This window comes from Atractosteus spatula, chromosome 8 (assembly GCF_055471065.1).
Source record: "Atractosteus spatula isolate fAtrSpa1 chromosome 8, fAtrSpa1.hap1, whole genome shotgun sequence".
Classification (NCBI taxonomy): Eukaryota; Metazoa; Chordata; class Actinopteri; order Semionotiformes; family Lepisosteidae; genus Atractosteus; species Atractosteus spatula.
The window spans coordinates 14,667,522-14,688,335 of record NC_142713.1 but is presented as its reverse complement, the minus strand read 5'-3'; positions in this window follow the sequence as shown (position 1 = coordinate 14,688,335).

Below are 20,814 nucleotides of genomic sequence, written 5' to 3'. Positions count from 1 at the left end.
AAACATGTTTTGGCAACTTTGGTAACCCCCATGTAACTTATAGGGTAGGAACAACACAGTTTTCAAAACATGTTTTTCAGCCCGAAATAAACGCTTTTTCTCAGCCCTTAGATTCGCAGTGTAACTGTCTGGCTCAGAAGAGCACACTGAGTCAGCCCTTAACCCCAGTGCTCAGAAATTGTCAAAACGTGTTTTTCAGCAGAAATAAACATGTTTTGGCAACTTTGGTAACCCCCATGTAACTTATAGGGTAGGAACAACACAGTTTTCAAAACGTGTTTTTCAGCCCGAAATAAACGCTTTTTCTCAGCCCTTAGATTCGCAACGTAACTGCCTGGCTCAGAAGAGCACACTGAGTCAGCCCTTAACCCCAGTGCTGAGAAATTGTCAAAACGTGTTTTTCAGCAGAAATAAACATGTTTTGGCAACTTTGGTCACCACCATGTAACTTATAGGGCAGGAACAACACAGTTTTCAAAACGTGTTTTTCAGCACGAAATAAACGCGTTTTGTCAGCCCTTAGAATCGCTGTGTAACTGCCTGGCTCAGAAGAGCACATTGAGTCAGCCCTTAACCCCAGTGTACAGAAATTGTCAAAACGTGTTTTTCAGCAGAAATAAACATGTTTTGGCAACTTTGGTAACCCCCGTGTAACTTATAGGGCAGGAACAACACAGTTTTCAAAACGTGTTTTTCAGCCCGAAATAAACGCTTTTTCTCAGCCCTTAGATTCGCAGTGTAACTGCCTGGCTCAGAAGAGCACATTGAGTCAGCCCTTAACCCCAGTGCTCAGAAATTGTCAAAACGTGTTTTTCAGCAGAAATAAAGACGTTTTGGCAACTTTGGTAACCCCCATGTAACTTATAGGGCAGGAACAACACAGTTTTCAAAACGTGTTTTTCAGCCCGAAATAAACGCTTTTTCTCAGCCCTTAGATTCGCAGTGTAACTGCCTGGCTCAGAAGAGCACATTGAGTCAGCCCTTAACCCCAGTGCTCAGAAATTGTCAAAACGTGTTTTTCAGCAGAAATAAACATGTTTTGGCAACTTTGGTCACCACCATGTAACTTATAGGGCAGGAACAACACAGTTTTCAAAACGTGTTTTTCAGCCCGAAATAAACGCGTTTTGTCAGCCTTTAGAATCGCTGTGTAACTGCCTGGCTCAGAAGAGCACATTGAGTCAGCCCTTAACCCCAGTGCTCAGAAATTCTCAAAACGTGTTTTTCAGCAGAAATAAAGACGTTTTGGCAACTCAGGTCACCACCATGTAACTTATAGGGCAGGAACAGCACAGTTTTCAAAACGTGTTTTTCAGCCCGAAATAAACGCTTTTTCTCAGCGCTTAGATTCGCAGTGTAACTGCCTGGCTCAGAAGAGCACACTGAGTCAGGCCTTAACCCCAGTGTACAGAAATTGTCAAAACGTGTTTTTCAGCAGAAATAAACATGTTTTGGCAACTTTGTTAACCCCCATGTAACTTATAGGGCAGGAACAACACAGTTTTCAAAACGTGTTTTTCAGCCCGAAATAAACGCTTTTTCTCAGCCCTTAGATTCGCAATGTAACTGCCTGGCTCAGAAGAGCACACTGAGTCAGCCCTTAACCCCAGTGCTCAGAAATTGTCAAAACGTGTTTTTCAGCAGAAATAAACACGTTTTGGCAACTTTGGTCACCACCATGTAACTTATAGGGCAGGAACAGCACAGTTTTCAAAATGTGTTTTTCAGCCCGAAATAAACGCTTTTTCTCAGCCCTTAGATTCGCAGTGTAACTGCCTGGCTCAGAAGAGCACATTGAGTCAGCCCTTAACCCCAGTGTACAGAAATTGTCAAAACGTGTTTTTCAGCAGAAATAAAGACGTTTTGGCAACTTTGGTCACCACCATGTAACTTATAGGGCAGGAACAGCACAGTTTTCAAAACGTGTTTTTCAGCCCGAAATAAACGCGTTTTGTCAGCCCTTAGAATCGCAGTGTAACTGCCTGGCTCAGAAGAGCACATTGAATCAGCCCTTAACCCCAGTTTACAGAAATTGTCAAAACGTGTTTTTCAGCAGAAATAAACATGTTTTGGCAACTTTGGTAACCCCCATGTAACTTATAGGGTAGGAACAACACAGTTTTCAAAACGTGTTTTTCAGCCCGAAATAAACGCTTTTTCTCAGCCCTTAGATTCGCAGTGTAACTGCCTGGCTCAGAAGAGCACACTGAGTCAGCCCTTAACCCCAGTGCTCAGAAATTGTCAAAACGTGTTTTTCAGCAGAAATAAACATGTTTTGGCAACTTTGGTCACCACCATGTAACTTATAGGGCAGGAACAGCACAGTTTTCAAAACGTGTTTTTCAGCCCGAAATAAACGCGTTTTGTCAGCCCTTAGAATCGCAGTGTAACTGCCTGGCTCAGAAGAGCACATTGAGTCAGCCCTTAACCCCAGTGTACAGAAATTGTCAAAACGTGTTTTTCAGCAGAAATAAACATGTTTTGGCAACTTTGGTAACCCCCATGTAACTTATAGGGTAGGAACAACACAGTTTTCAAAACGTGTTTTTCAGCCCGAAATAAACGCTTTTTCTCAGCCCTTAGATTCGCAGTGTAACTGCCTGGCTCAGAAGAGCACACTGAGTCAGCCCTTAACCCCAGTGCTCAGAAATTGTCAAAACGTGTTTTTCAGCAGAAATAAACATGTTTTGGCAACTTTGGTCACCACCATGTAACTTATAGGGCAGGAACAACACAGTTTTCAAAACGTGTTTTTCAGCCCGAAATAAACGCGTTTTGTCAGCCCTTAGAATCGCTGTGTAACTGCCTGGCTCAGAAGAGCACATTGAGTCAGCCCTTAACCCCAGTGCTCAGAAATTGTCAAATCGTGTTTTTCAGCAGAAATAAACACGTTTTGGCAACTTTGGTCACCACCATGTAACTTTTAGGGCAGGAACATCACAGTTTTCAAAACGTGTTTTTCAGCCCGAAATAAACGCGTTTTGTCAGCCCTTAGAATCGCTGTGTAACTGCCTGGCTCAGAAGAGCACATTGAGTCAGCCCTTAACCCCAGTGTACAGAAATTGTCAAAATGTGTTTTTCAGCAGAAATAAACATGTTTTGGCAACTTTGGTAACCTCCATGTAACTTATAGGGTAGGAACAACACAGTTTTCAAAACGTGTTTTTCAGCCCGAAATAAACGCTTTTTCTCAGCCCTTAGATTCGCAGTGTAACTGCCTGGCACAGAAGAGCACATTGAGTCAGCCCTTAACCCCAGTGCTCAGAAATTGTCAAAACGTGTTTTTCAGCAGAAATAAAGACGTTTTGGCAACTTTGGTCACCACCATGTAACTTATAGGGCAGGAACAGCACAGTTTTCAAAACGTGTTTTTCAGCCCGAAATAAACGCGTTTTGTCAGCCCTTAGAATCGCTGTGTAACTGCCTGGCTCAGAAGAGCACATTGAGTCAGCCCTTAACCCCAGTGTACAGAAATTGTCAAAACGTGTTTTTCAGCAGAAATAAACATGTTTTGGCAACTTTGGTAACCCCCATGTAACTTATAGGGTAGGAACAACACAGTTTTCAAAACGTGTTTTTCAGCCCGAAATAAACGCTTTTTCTCAGCCCTTAGATTCGCAGTGTAACTGCCTGGCTCAGAAGAGCACATTGAGTCAGCCCTTAACCCCAGTGCTCAGAAATTGTCAAAACGTGTTTTTCAGCAGAAATAAAGACGTTTTGGCAACTTTGGTCACCACCATGTAACTTATAGGGCAGGAACAGCACAGTTTTCAAAACGTGTTTTTCAGCCCGAAATAAACGCGTTTTGTCAGCCCTTAGAATCGCAGTGTAACTGCCTGGCTCAGAAGAGCACATTGAGTCAGCCCTTAACCCCAGTGTACAGAAATTGTCAAAACGTGTTTTTCAGCAGAAATAAACATGTTTTGGCAACTTTGGTAACCCCCATGTAACTTATAGGGTAGGAACAACACAGTTTTCAAAACGTGTTTTTCAGCCCGAAATAAACGCTTTTTCTCAGCCCTTAGATTCGCAGTGTAACTGCCTGGCTCAGAAGAGCACACTGAGTCAGCCCTTAACCCCAGTGCTCAGAAATTGTCAAAACGTGTTTTTCAGCAGAAATAAACATGTTTTGGCAACTTTGGTCACCACCATGTAACTTATAGGGCAGGAACAGCACAGTTTTCAAAACGTGTTTTTCAGCCCGAAATAAACGCGTTTTGTCAGCCCTTAGAATCGCAGTGTAACTGCCTGGCTCAGAAGAGCACATTGAGTCAGCCCTTAACCCCAGTGTACAGAAATTGTCAAAACGTGTTTTTCAGCAGAAATAAACATGTTTTGGCAACTTTGGTAACCCCCATGTAACTTATAGGGTAGGAACAACACAGTTTTCAAAACGTGTTTTTCAGCCCGAAATAAACGCTTTTTCTCAGCCCTTAGATTCGCAGTGTAACTGCCTGGCTCAGAAGAGCACACTGAGTCAGCCCTTAACCCCAGTGCTCAGAAATTGTCAAAACGTGTTTTTCAGCAGAAATAAACACGTTTTGGCAACTTTGGTCACCACCATGTAACTTATAGGGCAGGAACAACACAGTTTTCAAAACGTGTTTTTCAGCCCGAAATAAACGCGTTTTGTCAGCCCTTAGAATCGCTGTGTAACTGCCTGGCTCAGAAGAGCACATTGAGTCAGCACTTAACCCCAGTGTACAGAAATTGTCAAAATGTGTTTTTCAGCAGAAATAAACACGTTTTGGCAACTTTGGTCACCACCATGTAACTTTTAGGGCAGGAACAACACAGTTTTCAAAACGTGTTTTTCAGCCCGAAATAAACGCGTTTTGTCAGCCCTTAGAATCGCTGTGTAACTGCCTGGCTCAGAAGAGCACATTGAGTCAGCCCTTAACCCCACTGTGCAGAAATTGTCAAAACGTGTTTTTCAGCAGAAATAAAGACGTTTTGGCAACTTTGGTCACCACCATGTAACTTATAGGGCAGGAACAGCACAGTTTTCAAAACGTGTTTTTCAGCCCGAAATAAACGCGTTTTGTCAGCCCTTAGAATCGCAGTGTAACTGCCTGGCTCAGAAGAGCACATTGAGTCAGCCCTTAACCCCAGTGTACAGAAATTGTCAAAACGTGTTTTTCAGCAGAAATAAACATGTTTTGGCAACTTTGGTAACCCCCATGTAACTTATAGGGTAGGAACAACACAGTTTTCAAAACGTGTTTTTCAGCCCGAAATAAACGCTTTTTCTCAGCCCTTAGATTCGCAGTGTAACTGCCTGGCTCAGAAGAGCACACTGAGTCAGCCCTTAACCCCAGTGCTCAGAAATTGTCAAAACGTGTTTTTCAGCAGAAATAAACATGTTTTGGCAACTTTGGTCACCACCATGTAACTTATAGGGCAGGAACAGCACAGTTTTCAAAACGTGTTTTTCAGCCCGAAATAAACGCTTTTTCTCAGCCCTTAGATTCGCAGTGTAACTGCCTGGCTCAGAAGAGCACATTGAGTCAGCCCTTAACCCCAGTGCTCAGAAATTGTCAAAACGTGTTTTTCAGCAGAAATAAAGACGTTTTGGCAACTTTGGTCACCACCATGTAACTTATAGGGCAGGAACAGCACAGTTTTCAAAACGTGTTTTTCAGCCCGAAATAAACGCGTTTTGTCAGCCCTTAGAATCGCAGTGTAACTGCCTGGCTCAGAAGAGCACATTGAGTCAGCCCTTAACCCCAGTGTACAGAAATTGTCAAAACGTGTTTTTCAGCAGAAATAAACATGTTTTGGCAACTTTGGTAACCCCCATGTAACTTATAGGGCAGGAACAACACAGTTTTCAAAACGTGTTTTTCGGCCCGAAATAAACGCGTTTTGTCAGCCCTTAGAATCGCTGTGTAACTGCCTGGCTCAGAAGAGCACATTGAGTCAGCCCTTAACCCCAGTGTACAGAAATTGTCAAAACGTGTTTTTCAGCTGAAATAAACACGTTTTGGCAACTTTGGTAACCCCCATGTAACTTATAGGGTAGGAACAACACAGTTTTCAAAACGTGTTTTTCAGCCCGAAATAAACGCTTTTTCTCAGCCCTTAGATTCGCAGTGTAACTGCCTGGCTCAGAAGAGCAGATTGAGTCAGCCCTTAACCCCAGTGCTCAGAAATTGTCAAAACATGTTTTTCAGCAGAAATAAAGACGTTTTGGCAACTTTGGTCACCACCATGTAACTTATAGGGCAGGAACAGCACAGTTTTCAAAACGTGTTTTTCAGCCCGAAATAAACGCTTTTTCTCAGCCCTTAGATTCGCAGTGTAACTGCCTGGCTCAGAAGAGCACATTGAGTCAGCCCTTAACCCCAGTGCTCAGAAATTGTCAAATCGTGTTTTTCAGCAGAAATAAACACGTTTTGGCAACTTTGGTCACCACCATGTAACTTTTAGGGCAGGAACAACACAGTTTTCAAAACGTGTTTTTCAGCCCGAAATAAACGCGTTTTGTCAGCCCTTAGAATCGCTGTGTAACTGCCTGGCTCAGAAGAGAACATTGAGTCAGCCCTTAACCCCAGTGTAGAGAAATTGTCAAAATGTGTTTTTCAGCAGAAATAAACATGTTTTGGCAACTTTGGTAACCCCCATGTAACTTATAGGGTAGGAACAACACAGTTTTCAAAACGTGTTTTTCAGCCCGAAATAAACGCTTTTTCTCAGCCCTTAGATTCGCAGTGTAACTGCCTGGCACAGAAGAGCACATTGAGTCAGCCCTTAACCCCAGTGCTCAGAAATTGTCAAAACGTGTTTTTCAGCAGAAATAAAGACGTTTTGGCAACTTTGGTCACCACCATGTAACTTATAGGGCAGGAACAGCACAGTTTTCAAAACGTGTTTTTCAGCCCGAAATAAACGCGTTTTGTCAGCCCTTAGAATCGCTGTGTAACTGCCTGGCTCAGAAGAGCACATTGAGTCAGCCCTTAACCCCAGTGTACAGAAATTGTCAAAACGTGTTTTTCAGCAGAAATAAACATGTTTTGGCAACTTTGGTAACCCCCATGTAACTTATAGGGTAGGAACAACACAGTTTTCAAAACGTGTTTTTCAGCCCGAAATAAACGCTTTTTCTCAGCCCTTAGATTCGCAGTGTAACTGCCTGGCTCAGAAGAGCACATTGAGTCAGCCCTTAACCCCAGTGCTCAGAAATTGTCAAAACGTGTTTTTCAGCAGAAATAAAGACGTTTTGGCAACTTTGGTCACCACCATGTAACTTATAGGGCAGGAACAGCACAGTTTTCAAAACGTGTTTTTCAGCCCGAAATAAACGCGTTTTGTCAGCCCTTAGAATCGCAGTGTAACTGCCTGGCTCAGAAGAGCACATTGAGTCAGCCCTTAACCCCAGTGTACAGAAATTGTCAAAACGTGTTTTTCAGCAGAAATAAACATGTTTTGGCAACTTTGGTAACCCCCGTGTAACTTATAGGGCAGGAACAACACAGTTTTCAAAACGTGTTTTTCAGCCCGAAATAAACGCTTTTTCTCAGCCCTTAGATTCGCAGTGTAACTGCCTGGCTCAGAAGAGCACATTGAGTCAGCCCTTAACCCCAGTGCTCAGAAATTGTCAAAACGTGTTTTTCAGCAGAAATAAAGACGTTTTGGCAACTTTGGTCACCACCATGTAACTTATAGGGCAGGAACAGCACAGTTTTCAAAACGTGTTTTTCAGCCCGAAATAAACGCTTTTTCTCAGCCCTTAGATTCGCAGTGTAACTGCCTGGCTCAGAAGAGCACATTGAGTCAGCCCTTAACCCCAGTGCTCAGAAATTGTCAAATCGTGTTTTTCAGCAGAAATAAACACGTTTTGGCAACTTTGGTCACCACCATGTAACTTTTAGGGCAGGAACAACACAGTTTTCAAAACGTGTTTTTCAGCCCGAAATAAACGCGTTTTGTCAGCCCTTAGAATCGCTGTGTAACTGCCTGGCTCAGAAGAGCACATTGAGTCAGCCCTTAACCCCAGTGTACAGAAATTGTCAAAATGTGTTTTTCAGCAGAAATAAACATGTTTTGGCAACTTTGGTAACCCCCATGTAACTTATAGGGTAGGAACAACACAGTTTTCAAAACGTGTTTTTCAGCCCGAAATAAACGCTTTTTCTCAGCCCTTAGATTCGCAGTGTAACTGCCTGGCACAGAAGAGCACATTGAGTCAGCCCTTAACCCCAGTGCTCAGAAATTGTCAAAACGTGTTTTTCAGCAGAAATAAAGACGTTTTGGCAACTTTGGTCACCACCATGTAACTTATAGGGCAGGAACAGCACAGTTTTCAAAACGTGTTTTTCAGCCCGAAATAAACGCGTTTTGTCAGCCCTTAGAATCGCTGTGTAACTGCCTGGCTCAGAAGAGCACATTGAGTCAGCCCTTAACCCCAGTGTACAGAAATTGTCAAAACGTGTTTTTCAGCAGAAATAAACATGTTTTGGCAACTTTGGTAACCCCCATGTAACTTATAGGGTAGGAACAACACAGTTTTCAAAACGTGTTTTTCAGCCCGAAATAAACGCTTTTTCTCAGCCCTTAGATTCGCAGTGTAACTGCCTGGCTCAGAAGAGCACATTGAGTCAGCCCTTAACCCCAGTGCTCAGAAATTGTCAAAACGTGTTTTTCAGCAGAAATAAAGACGTTTTGGCAACTTTGGTCACCACCATGTAACTTATAGGGCAGGAACAACACAGTTTTCAAAACGTGTTTTTCAGCCCGAAATAAACGCTTTTTCTCAGCCCTTAGATTCGCAGTGTAACTGCCTGGCTCAGAAGAGCACATTGAGTCAGCCCTTAACCCCAGTGCTCAGAAATTGTCAAAACGTGTTTTTCAGCAGAAATAAAGACGTTTTGGCAACTTTGGTCACCACCATGTAACTTATAGGGCAGGAACAGCACAGTTTTCAAAACGTGTTTTTCAGCCCGAAATAAACGCTTTTTCTCAGCCCTTAGATTCGCAGTGTAACTGCCTGGCTCAGAAGAGCACATTGAGTCAGCCCTTAACCCCAGTGCTCAGAAATTGTCAAATCGTGTTTTTCAGCAGAAATAAACACGTTTTGGCAACTTTGGTCACCACCATGTAACTTTTAGGGCAGGAACAACACAGTTTTCAAAACGTGTTTTTCAGCCCGAAATAAACGCGTTTTGTCAGCCCTTAGAATCGCTGTGTAACTGCCTGGCTCAGAAGAGCACATTGAGTCAGCCCTTAACCCCAGTGTACAGAAATTGTCAAAATGTGTTTTTCAGCAGAAATAAACATGTTTTGGCAACTTTGGTAACCCCCATGTAACTTATAGGGTAGGAACAACACAGTTTTCAAAACGTGTTTTTCAGCCCGAAATAAACGCTTTTTCTCAGCCCTTAGATTCGCAGTGTAACTGCCTGGCACAGAAGAGCACATTGAGTCAGCCCTTAACCCCAGTGCTCAGAAATTGTCAAAACGTGTTTTTCAGCAGAAATAAAGACGTTTTGGCAACTTTGGTCACCACCATGTAACTTATAGGGCAGGAACAGCACAGTTTTCAAAACGTGTTTTTCAGCCCGAAATAAACGCGTTTTGTCAGCCCTTAGAATCGCTGTGTAACTGCCTGGCTCAGAAGAGCACATTGAGTCAGCCCTTAACCCCAGTGTACAGAAATTGTCAAAACGTGTTTTTCAGCAGAAATAAACATGTTTTGGCAACTTTGGTAACCCCCATGTAACTTATAGGGTAGGAACAACACAGTTTTCAAAACGTGTTTTTCAGCCCGAAATAAACGCTTTTTCTCAGCCCTTAGATTCGCAGTGTAACTGCCTGGCTCAGAAGAGCACATTGAGTCAGCCCTTAACCCCAGTGCTCAGAAATTGTCAAAACGTGTTTTTCAGCAGAAATAAAGACGTTTTGGCAACTTTGGTCACCACCATGTAACTTATACGGCAGGAACAGCACAGTTTTCAAAACGTGTTTTTCAGCCCGAAATAAACGCGTTTTGTCAGCCCTTAGAATCGCAGTGTAACTGCCTGGCTCAGAAGAGCACATTGAGTCAGCCCTTAACCCCAGTGTACAGAAATTGTCAAAACGTGTTTTTCAGCAGAAATAAACATGTTTTGGCAACTTTGGTAACCCCCATGTAACTTATAGGGTAGGAACAACACAGTTTTCAAAACGTGTTTTTCAGCCCGAAATAAACGCTTTTTCTCAGCCCTTAGATTCGCAGTGTAACTGCCTGGCTCAGAAGAGCACACTGAGTCAGCCCTTAACCCCAGTGCTCAGAAATTGTCAAAACGTGTTTTTCAGCAGAAATAAACATGTTTTGGCAACTTTGGTCACCACCATGTAACTTATAGGGCAGGAACAACACAGTTTTCAAAACGTGTTTTTCAGCCCGAAATAAACGCATTTTGTCAGCCCTTAGAATCGCTGTGTAACTGCCTGGCTCAGAAGAGCACATTGAGTCAGCCCTTAACCCCAGTGCTCAGAAATTGTCAAAACGTGTTTTTCAGCAGAAATAAAGACGTTTTGGCAACTTTGGTCACCACCATGTAACTTACAGGGCAGGAACAGCACAGTTTTCAAAACGTGTTTTTCAGCCCGAAATAAACGCTTTTTCTCAGCCCTTAGATTCGCAGTGTAACTGCCTGGCTCAGAAGAGCACATTGAGTCAGCCCTTAACCCCAGTGCTCAGAAATTGTCAAAACGTGTTTTTCAGCAGAAATAAAGACGTTTTGGCAACTTTGGTCACCACCATGTAACTTATAGGGCAGGAACAGCACAGTTTTCAAAACGTGTTTTTCAGCCCGAAATAAACGCGTTTTGTCAGCCCTTAGAATCGCAGTGTAACTGCCTGGCTCAGAAGAGCACATTGAATCAGCCCTTAACCCCAGTTTACAGAAATTGTCAAAACGTGTTTTTCAGCAGAAATAAACATGTTTTGGCAACTTTGGTAACCCCCATGTAACTTATAGGGTAGGAACAACACAGTTTTCAAAACGTGTTTTTCAGCCCGAAATAAACGCTTTTTCTCAGCCCTTAGATTCGCAGTGTAACTGCCTGGCTCAGAAGAGCACACTGAGTCAGCCCTTAACCCCAGTGCTCAGAAATTGTCAAAACGTGTTTTTCAGCAGAAATAAACATGTTTTGGCAACTTTGGTCACCACCATGTAACTTATAGGGCAGGAACAGCACAGTTTTCAAAACGTGTTTTTCAGCCCGAAATAAACGCGTTTTGTCAGCCCTTAGAATCGCAGTGTAACTGCCTGGCTCAGAAGAGCACATTGAGTCAGCCCTTAACCCCAGTGTACAGAAATTGTCAAAACGTGTTTTTCAGCAGAAATAAACATGTTTTGGCAACTTTGGTAACCCCCATGTAACTTATAGGGTAGGAACAACACAGTTTTCAAAACGTGTTTTTCAGCCCGAAATAAACGCTTTTTCTCAGCCCTTAGATTCGCAGTGTAACTGCCTGGCTCAGAAGAGCACACTGAGTCAGCCCTTAACCCCAGTGCTCAGAAATTGTCAAAACGTGTTTTTCAGCAGAAATAAACATGTTTTGGCAACTTTGGTAACCTCCATGTAACTTATGGGGTAGGAACAACACAGTTTTCAAAACGTGTTTTTCAGCCCGAAATAAACGCTTTTTCTCAGCCCTTAGATTCGCAGTGTAACTGCCTGGCACAGAAGAGCACATTGAGTCAGCCCTTAACCCCAGTGCTCAGAAATTGTCAAAACGTGTTTTTCAGCAGAAATAAAGACGTTTTGGCAACTTTGGTCACCACCATGTAACTTATAGGGCAGGAACAGCACAGTTTTCAAAACGTGTTTTTCAGCCCGAAATAAACGCGTTTTGTCAGCCCTTAGAATCGCTGTGTAACTGCCTGGCTCAGAAGAGCACATTGAGTCAGCCCTTAACCCCAGTGTACAGAAATTGTCAAAACGTGTTTTTCAGCAGAAATAAACATGTTTTGGCAACTTTGGTAACCCCCATGTAACTTATAGGGTAGGGACAACACAGTTTTCAAAACGTGTTTTTCAGCCCGAAATAAACGCTTTTTCTCAGCCCTTAGATTCGCAGTGTAACTGCCTGGCTCAGAAGAGCACATTGAGTCAGCCCTTAACCCCAGTGCTCAGAAATTGTCAAAACGTGTTTTTCAGCAGAAATAAAGACGTTTTGGCAACTTTGGTCACCACCATGTAACTTATAGGGCAGGAACAGCACAGTTTTCAAAACGTGTTTTTCAGCCCGAAATAAACGCGTTTTGTCAGCCCTTAGAATCGCAGTGTAACTGCCTGGCTCAGAAGAGCACATTGAGTCAGCCCTTAACCCCAGTGTACAGAAATTGTCAAAACGTGTTTTTCAGCAGAAATAAACACGTTTTGGCAACTTTGGTAACCCCCATGTAACTTATAGGGTAGGAACAACACAGTTTTCAAAACGTGTTTTTCAGCCCGAAATAAACGCTTTTTCTCAGCCCTTAGATTCGCAGTGTAACTGCCTGGCTCAGAAGAGCACACTGAGTCAGCCCTTAACCCCAGTGCTCAGAAATTGTCAAAACGTGTTTTTCAGCAGAAATAAACATGTTTTGGCAACTTTGGTCACCACCATGTAACTTATAGGGCAGGAACAGCACAGTTTTCAAAACGTGTTTTTCAGCCCGAAATAAACGCTTTTTCTCAGCCCTTAGATTCGCAGTGTACCTGCCTGGCTCAGAAGAGCACATTGAGTCAGCCCTTAACCCCAGTGCTCAGAAATTGTCAAAACGTGTTTTTCAGCAGAAATAAAGACGTTTTGGCAACTTTGGTCACCACCATGTAACTTATAGGGCAGGAACAGCACAGTTTTCAAAACGTGTTTTTCAGCCCGAAATAAACGCGTTTTGTCAGCCCTTAGAATCGCAGTGTAACTGCCTGGCTCAGAAGAGCACATTGAATCAGCCCTTAACCCCAGTTTACAGAAATTGTCAAAACGTGTTTTTCAGCAGAAATAAACATGTTTTGGCAACTTTGGTAACCCCCATGTAACTTATAGGGTAGGAACAACACAGTTTTCAAAACGTGTTTTTCAGCCCGAAATAAACGCTTTTTCTCAGCCCTTAGATTCGCAGTGTAACTGCCTGGCTCAGAAGAGCACACTGAGTCAGCCCTTAACCCCAGTGCTCAGAAATTGTCAAAACGTGTTTTTCAGCAGAAATAAACATGTTTTGGCAACTTTGGTCACCACCATGTAACTTATAGGGCAGGAACAGCACAGTTTTCAAAACGTGTTTTTCAGCCCGAAATAAACGCGTTTTGTCAGCCCTTAGAATCGCAGTGTAACTGCCTGGCTCAGAAGAGCACATTGAGTCAGCCCTTAACCCCAGTGTACAGAAATTGTCAAAACGTGTTTTTCAGCAGAAATAAACATGTTTTGGCAACTTTGGTAACCCCCATGTAACTTATAGGGTAGGAACAACACAGTTTTCAAAACGTGTTTTTCAGCCCGAAATAAACGCTTTTTCTCAGCCCTTAGATTCGCAGTGTAACTGCCTGGCTCAGAAGAGCACACTGAGTCAGCCCTTAACCCCAGTGCTCAGAAATTGTCAAAACGTGTTTTTCAGCAGAAATAAACATGTTTTGGCAACTTTGGTCACCACCATGTAACTTATAGGGCAGGAACAACACAGTTTTCAAAACGTGTTTTTCAGCCCGAAATAAACGCGTTTTGTCAGCCCTTAGAATCGCTGTGTAACTGCCTGGCTCAGAAGAGCACATTGAGTCAGCCCTTAACCCCAGTGCTCAGAAATTGTCAAATCGTGTTTTTCAGCAGAAATAAACACGTTTTGGCAACTTTGGTCACCACCATGTAACTTTTAGGGCAGGAACAACACAGTTTTCAAAACGTGTTTTTCAGCCCGAAATAAACGCGTTTTGTCAGCCCTTAGAATCGCTGTGTAACTGCCTGGCTCAGAAGAGCACATTGAGTCAGCCCTTAACCCCAGTGTACAGAAATTGTCAAAATGTGTTTTTCAGCAGAAATAAACATGTTTTGGCAACTTTGGTAACCTCCATGTAACTTATGGGGTAGGAACAACACAGTTTTCAAAACGTGTTTTTCAGCCCGAAATAAACGCTTTTTCTCAGCCCTTAGATTCGCAGTGTAACTGCCTGGCACAGAAGAGCACATTGAGTCAGCCCTTAACCCCAGTGCTCAGAAATTGTCAAAACGTGTTTTTCAGCAGAAATAAAGACGTTTTGGCAACTTTGGTCACCACCATGTAACTTATAGGGCAGGAACAGCACAGTTTTCAAAACGTGTTTTTCAGCCCGAAATAAACGCGTTTTGTCAGCCCTTAGAATCGCTGTGTAACTGCCTGGCTCAGAAGAGCACATTGAGTCAGCCCTTAACCCCAGTGTACAGAAATTGTCAAAACGTGTTTTTCAGCAGAAATAAACATGTTTTGGCAACTTTGGTAACCCCCATGTAACTTATAGGGTAGGGACAACACAGTTTTCAAAACGTGTTTTTCAGCCCGAAATAAACGCTTGGCGAGCATCAATGTTGTTTTTCAGGGGCGTTAATTGTCAAAACGTGTTTTTCAGCAGAAAATAAACACGTTTTGGCAACTTTGGTAACCCCCATGTACACTTATAGGGAAAAGACGTTTTGGCAACTTTGGTCACCACCATGTAACTTATAGGGCAGGAACAGCACAGTTTTCAAAACGTGTTTTTCAGCCCGAAATAAACGCGTTTTGTCAGCCCTTAGAATCGCAGTGTAACTGCCTGGCTCAGAAGAGCACATTGAGTCAGCCCTTAACCCCAGTGTACAGAAATTGTCAAAACGTGTTTTTCAGCAGAAATAAACACGTTTTGGCAACTTTGGTAACCCCCATGTAACTTATAGGGTAGGAACAACACAGTTTTCAAAACGTGTTTTTCAGCCCGAAATAAACGCTTTTTCTCAGCCCTTAGATTCGCAGTGTAACTGCCTGGCTCAGAAGAGCACACTGAGTCAGCCCTTAACCCCAGTGCTCAGAAATTGTCAAAACGTGTTTTTCAGCAGAAATAAACATGTTTTGGCAACTTTGGTCACCACCATGTAACTTATAGGGCAGGAACAGCACAGTTTTCAAAACGTGTTTTTCAGCCCGAAATAAACGCGTTTTGTCAGCCCTTAGAATCGCAGTGTAACTGCCTGGCTCAGAAGAGCACATTGAGTCAGCCCTTAACCCCAGTGTACAGAAATTGTCAAAACGTGTTTTTCAGCAGAAATAAACATGTTTTGGCAACTTTGGTAACCCCCATGTAACTTATAGGGTAGGAACAACACAGTTTTCAAAACGTGTTTTTCAGCCCGAAATAAACGCTTTTTCTCAGCCCTTAGATTCGCAGTGTAACTGCCTGGCTCAGAAGAGCACACTGAGTCAGCCCTTAACCCCAGTGCTCAGAAATTGTCAAAACGTGTTTTTCAGCAGAAATAAACACGTTTTGGCAACTTTGGTCACCACCATGTAACTTATAGGGCAGGAACAACACAGTTTTCAAAACGTGTTTTTCAGCCCGAAATAAACGCGTTTTGTCAGCCCTTAGAATCGCTGTGTAACTGCCTGGCTCAGAAGAGCACATTGAGTCAGCACTTAACCCCAGTGTACAGAAATTGTCAAAATGTGTTTTTCAGCAGAAATAAACACGTTTTGGCAACTTTGGTCACCACCATGTAACTTTTAGGGCAGGAACAACACAGTTTTCAAAACGTGTTTTTCAGCCCGAAATAAACGCGTTTTGTCAGACCTTAGAATCGCTGTGTAACTGCCTGGCTCAGAAGAGCACATTGAGTCAGCCCTTAACCCCAGTGTGCAGAAATTGTCAAAACGTGTTTTTCAGCAGAAATAAAGACGTTTTGGCAACTTTGGTCACCACCATGTAACTTATAGGGCAGGAACAGCACAGTTTTCAAAACGTGTTTTTCAGCCCGAAATAAACGCGTTTTGTCAGCCCTTAGATTCGCAGTGTAACTGCCTGGCTCAGAAGAGCACATTGAGTCAGCCCTTAACCCCAGTGTACAGAAATTGTCAAAACGTGTTTTTCAGCAGAAATAAACATGTTTTGGCAACTTTGGTAACCCCCATGTAACTTATAGGGTAGGAACAACACAGTTTTCAAAACGTGTTTTTCAGCCCGAAATAAACGCTTTTTCTCAGCCCTTAGATTCGCAGTGTAACTGCCTGGCTCAGAAGAGCACATTGAGTCAGCCCTTAACCCCAGTGTGCAGAAATTGTCAAATCGTGTTTTTCAGCAGAAATAAACACGTTTTGGCAACTTTGGTAACCACCATGTAACTTTTAGGGCAGGAACAACACAGTTTTCAAAACGTGTTTTTCAGCCCGAAATAAACGCGTTTTGTCAGCCCTTAGAATCGCTGTGTAACTGCCTGGCTCAGAAGAGCACATTGAGTCAGCCCTTAACCCCAGTGTGCAGAAATTGTCAAAACGTGTTTTTCAGCAGAAATAAAGACGTTTTGGCAACTTTGGTCACCACCATGTAACTTATAGGGCAGGAACAGCACAGTTTTCAAAACGTGTTTTTCAGCCCGAAATAAACGCGTTTTGTCAGCCCTTAGAATCGCAGTGTAACTGCCTGGCTCAGAAGAGCACATTGAGTCAGCCCTTAACCCCAGTGTACAGAAATTGTCAAAACGTGTTTTTCAGCAGAAATAAACATGTTTTGGCAACTTTGGTAACCCCCATGTAACTTATAGGGTAGGAACAACACAGTTTTCAAAACGTGTTTTTCAGCCCGAAATAAACGCTTTTTCTCAGCCCTTAGATTCGCAGTGTAACTGCCTGGCTCAGAAGAGCACACTGAGTCAGCCCTTAACCCCAGTGCTCAGAAATTGTCAAAACGTGTTTTTCAGCCCGAAATAAACGCGTTTTGTCAGCCCTTAGAATCGCAGTGTAACTGCCTGGCTCAGAAGAGCACACTGAGTCAGCCCTTAACCCCAGTGCTCAGAAATTGTCAAAACGTGTTTTTCAGCCCGAAATAAACGCGTTTTGTCAGCCCTTAGAATCGCAGTGTAACTGCCTGGCTCAGAAGAACACATTGAGTCAGCCCTTAACCCCAGTGTACAGAAATTGTCAAAACGTGTTTTTCAGCAGAAATAAACATGTTTTGGCAACTTTGGTAACCCCCATGTAACTTATAGGGTAGGAACAACACAGTTTTCAAAACGTGTTTTTCAGCCCGAAATAAACGCTTTTTCTCAGCCCTTAGATTCGCAGTGTAACTGCCTGGCTCAGAAGAGCACACTGAGTCAGCCCTTAACCCCAGTGCTCAGAAATTGTCAAAACGTGTTTTTCAACAGAAATAAAGACGTTTTGGCAACTTTGGTCACCACCATGTAACTTATAGGGCAGGAACAGCACAGTTTTAAAAACGTGTTTTTCAGCCCGAAATAAACGCGTTTTGTCAGCCTTTAGAATCGCTGTGTAACTGCCTGGCTCAGAAGAGCACATTGAGTCAGCCCTTAACCCCAGTGCTCAGAAATTGTCAAAACGTGTTTTTCAGCAGAAATAAAGACGTTTTGGCAACTTTGGTCACCACCATGTAACTTATAGGGCAGGAACAGCACAGTTTTCAAAACGTGTTTTTCAGCCCGAAATAAACGCGTTTTGTCAGCCCTTAGAATCGCAGTGTAACTGCCTGGCTCAGAAGAGCACATTGAGTCAGCCCTTAACCCCAGTGTACAGAAATTGTCAAAACGTGTTTTTCAGCAGAAATAAACATGTTTTGGCAACTTTGGTAACCCCCATGTAACTTATAGGGTAGGAACAACACAGTTTTCAAAACGTGTTTTTCAGCCCGAAATAAACGCTTTTTCTCAGCCCTTAGATTCGCAGCGTAACTGCCTGGCTCAGAAGAGCACACTGAGTCAGCCCTTAACCCCAGTGCTCAGAAATTGTCAAAACGTGTTTTTCAGCAGAAATAAAGACGTTTTGGCAACTTTGGTCACCACCATGTAACTTATAGGGCAGGAACAGCACAGTTTTCAAAACGTGTTTTTCAGCCCGAAATAAACGCGTTTTGTCAGCCCTTAGAATCGCTGTGTAACTGCCTGGCTCAGAAGAGCACATTGAGTCAGCCCTTAACCCCAGTGTGCAGAAATTGTCAAAACGTGTTTTTCAGCAGAAATAAACATGTTTTGGCAACTTTGGTAACCCCCGTGTAACTTATAGGGCAGGAACAACACAGTTTTCAAAACGTGTTTTTCAGCCCGAAATAAACGCTTTTTCTCAGCCCTTAGATTCGCAGTGTAACTGCCTGGCTCAGAAGAGCACATTGAGTCAGCCCTTAACCCCAGTGCTCAGAAATTGTCAAAACGTGTTTTTCAGCAGAAATAAAGACGTTTTGGCAACTTTGGTCACCACCATGTAACTTATAGGGCAGGAACAGCACAGTTTTCAAAACGTGTTTTTCAGCCCGAAATAAACGCTTTTTCTCAGCCCTTAGATTCGCAGTGTAACTGCCTGGCTCAGAAGAGCACATTGAGTCAGCCCTTAACCCCAGTGCTCAGAAATTGTCAAATCGTGTTTTTCAGCAGAAATAAACACGTTTTGGCAACTTTGGTCACCACCATGTAACTTTTAGGGCAGGAACAACACAGTTTTCAAAACGTGTTTTTCAGCCCGAAATAAACGCGTTTTGTCAGCCCTTAGAATCGCTGTGTAACTGCCTGGCTCAGAAGAGCACATTGAGTCAGCCCTTAACCCCAGTGTACAGAAATTGTCAAAATGTGTTTTTCAGCAGAAATAAACATGTTTTGGCAACTTTGGTAACCCCCATGTAACTTATAGGGTAGGAACAACACAGTTTTCAAAACGTGTTTTTCAGCCCGAAATAAACGCTTTTTCTCAGCCCTTAGATTCGCAGTGTAACTGCCTGGCACAGAAGAGCACATTGAGTCAGCCCTTAACCCCAGTGCTCAGAAATTGTCAAAACGTGTTTTTCAGCAGAAATAAAGACGTTTTGGCAACTTTGGTCACCACCATGTAACTTATAGGGCAGGAACAGCACAGTTTTCAAAACGTGTTTTTCAGCCCGAAATAAACGCGTTTTGTCAGCCCTTAGAATCGCTGTGTAACTGCCTGGCTCAGAAGAGCACATTGAGTCAGCCCTTAACCCCAGTGTACAGAAATTGTCAAAACGTGTTTTTCAGCAGAAATAAACATGTTTTGGCAACTTTGGTAACCCCCATGTAACTTATAGGGTAGGAACAACACAGTTTTCAAAACGTGTTTTTCAGCCCGAAATAAACGCTTTTTCTCAGCCCTTAGATTCGCAGTGTAACTGCCTGGCTCAGAAGAGCACACTGAGTCAGCCCTTAACCCCAGTGCTCAGAAATTGTCAAAACGTGTTTTTCAGCAGAAATAAACATGTTTTGGCAACTTTGGTCACCACCATGTAACTTATAGGGCAGGAACAACACAGTTTTCAAAACGTGTTTTTCAGCCCGAAATAAACGCGTTTTGTCAGCCCTTAGAATCGCTGTGTAACTGCCTGGCTCAGAAGAGCACATTGAGTCAGCCCTTAACCCCAGTGCTCAGAAATTGTCAAAACGTGTTTTTCAGCAGAAATAAAGACGTTTTGGCAACTTTGGTCACCACCATGTAACTTTTAGGGCAGGAACAGCACAGTTTTCAAAACGTGTTTTTCAGCCCGAAATAAACGCGTTTTGTCAGCCCTTAGAATCGCAGTGTAACTGCCTGGCTCAGAAGAGCACATTGAATCAGCCCTTAACCCCAGTTTACAGAAATTGTCAAAACGTGTTTTTCAGCAGAAATAAACATGTTTTGGCAACTTTGGTAACCCCCATGTAACTTATAGGGTAGGAACAACACAGTTTTCAAAACGTGTTTTTCAGCCCGAAATAAACGCTTTTTCTCAGCCCTTAGATTCGCAGTGTAACTGCCTGGCTCAGAAGAGCACACTGAGTCAGCCCTTAACCCCAGTGCTCAGAAATTGTCAAAACGTGTTTTTCAGCAGAAATAAACATGTTTTGGCAACTTTGGTCACCACCATGTAACTTATAGGGCAGGAACAGCACAGTTTTCAAAACGTGTTTTTCAGCCCGAAATAAACGCGTTTTGTCAGCCCTTAGAATCGCAGTGTAACTGCCTGGCTCAGAAGAGCACATTGAGTCAGCCCTTAACCCCAGTGTACAGAAATTGTCAAAACGTGTTTTTCAGCAGAAATAAACATGTTTTGGCAACTTTGGTAACCCCCATGTAACTTATAGGGTAGGAACAACACAGTTTTCAAAACGTGTTTTTCAGCCCGAAATAAACGCTTTTTCTCAGCCCTTAGATTCGCAGTGTAACTGCCTGGCTCAGAAGAGCACACTGAGTCAGCCCTTAACCCCAGTGCTCAGAAATTGTCAAAACGTGTTTTTCAGCAGAAATAAACATGTTTTGGCAACTTTGGTCACCACCATGTAACTTATAGGGCAGGAACAACACAGTTTTCAAAACGTGTTTTTCAGCCCGAAATAAACGCGTTTTGTCAGCCCTTAGAATCGCTGTGTAACTGCCTGGCTCAGAAGAGCACATTGAGTCAGCCCTTAACCCCAGTGCTCAGAAATTGTCAAATCGTGTTTTTCAGCAGAAATAAACACGTTTTGGCAACTTTGGTCACCACCATGTAACTTTTAGGGCAGGAACAACACAGTTTTCAAAACGTGTTTTTCAGCCCGAAATAAACGCGTTTTGTCAGCCCTTAGAATCGCTGTGTAACTGCCTGGCTCAGAAGAGCACATTGAGTCAGCCCTTAACCCCAGTGTACAGAAATTGT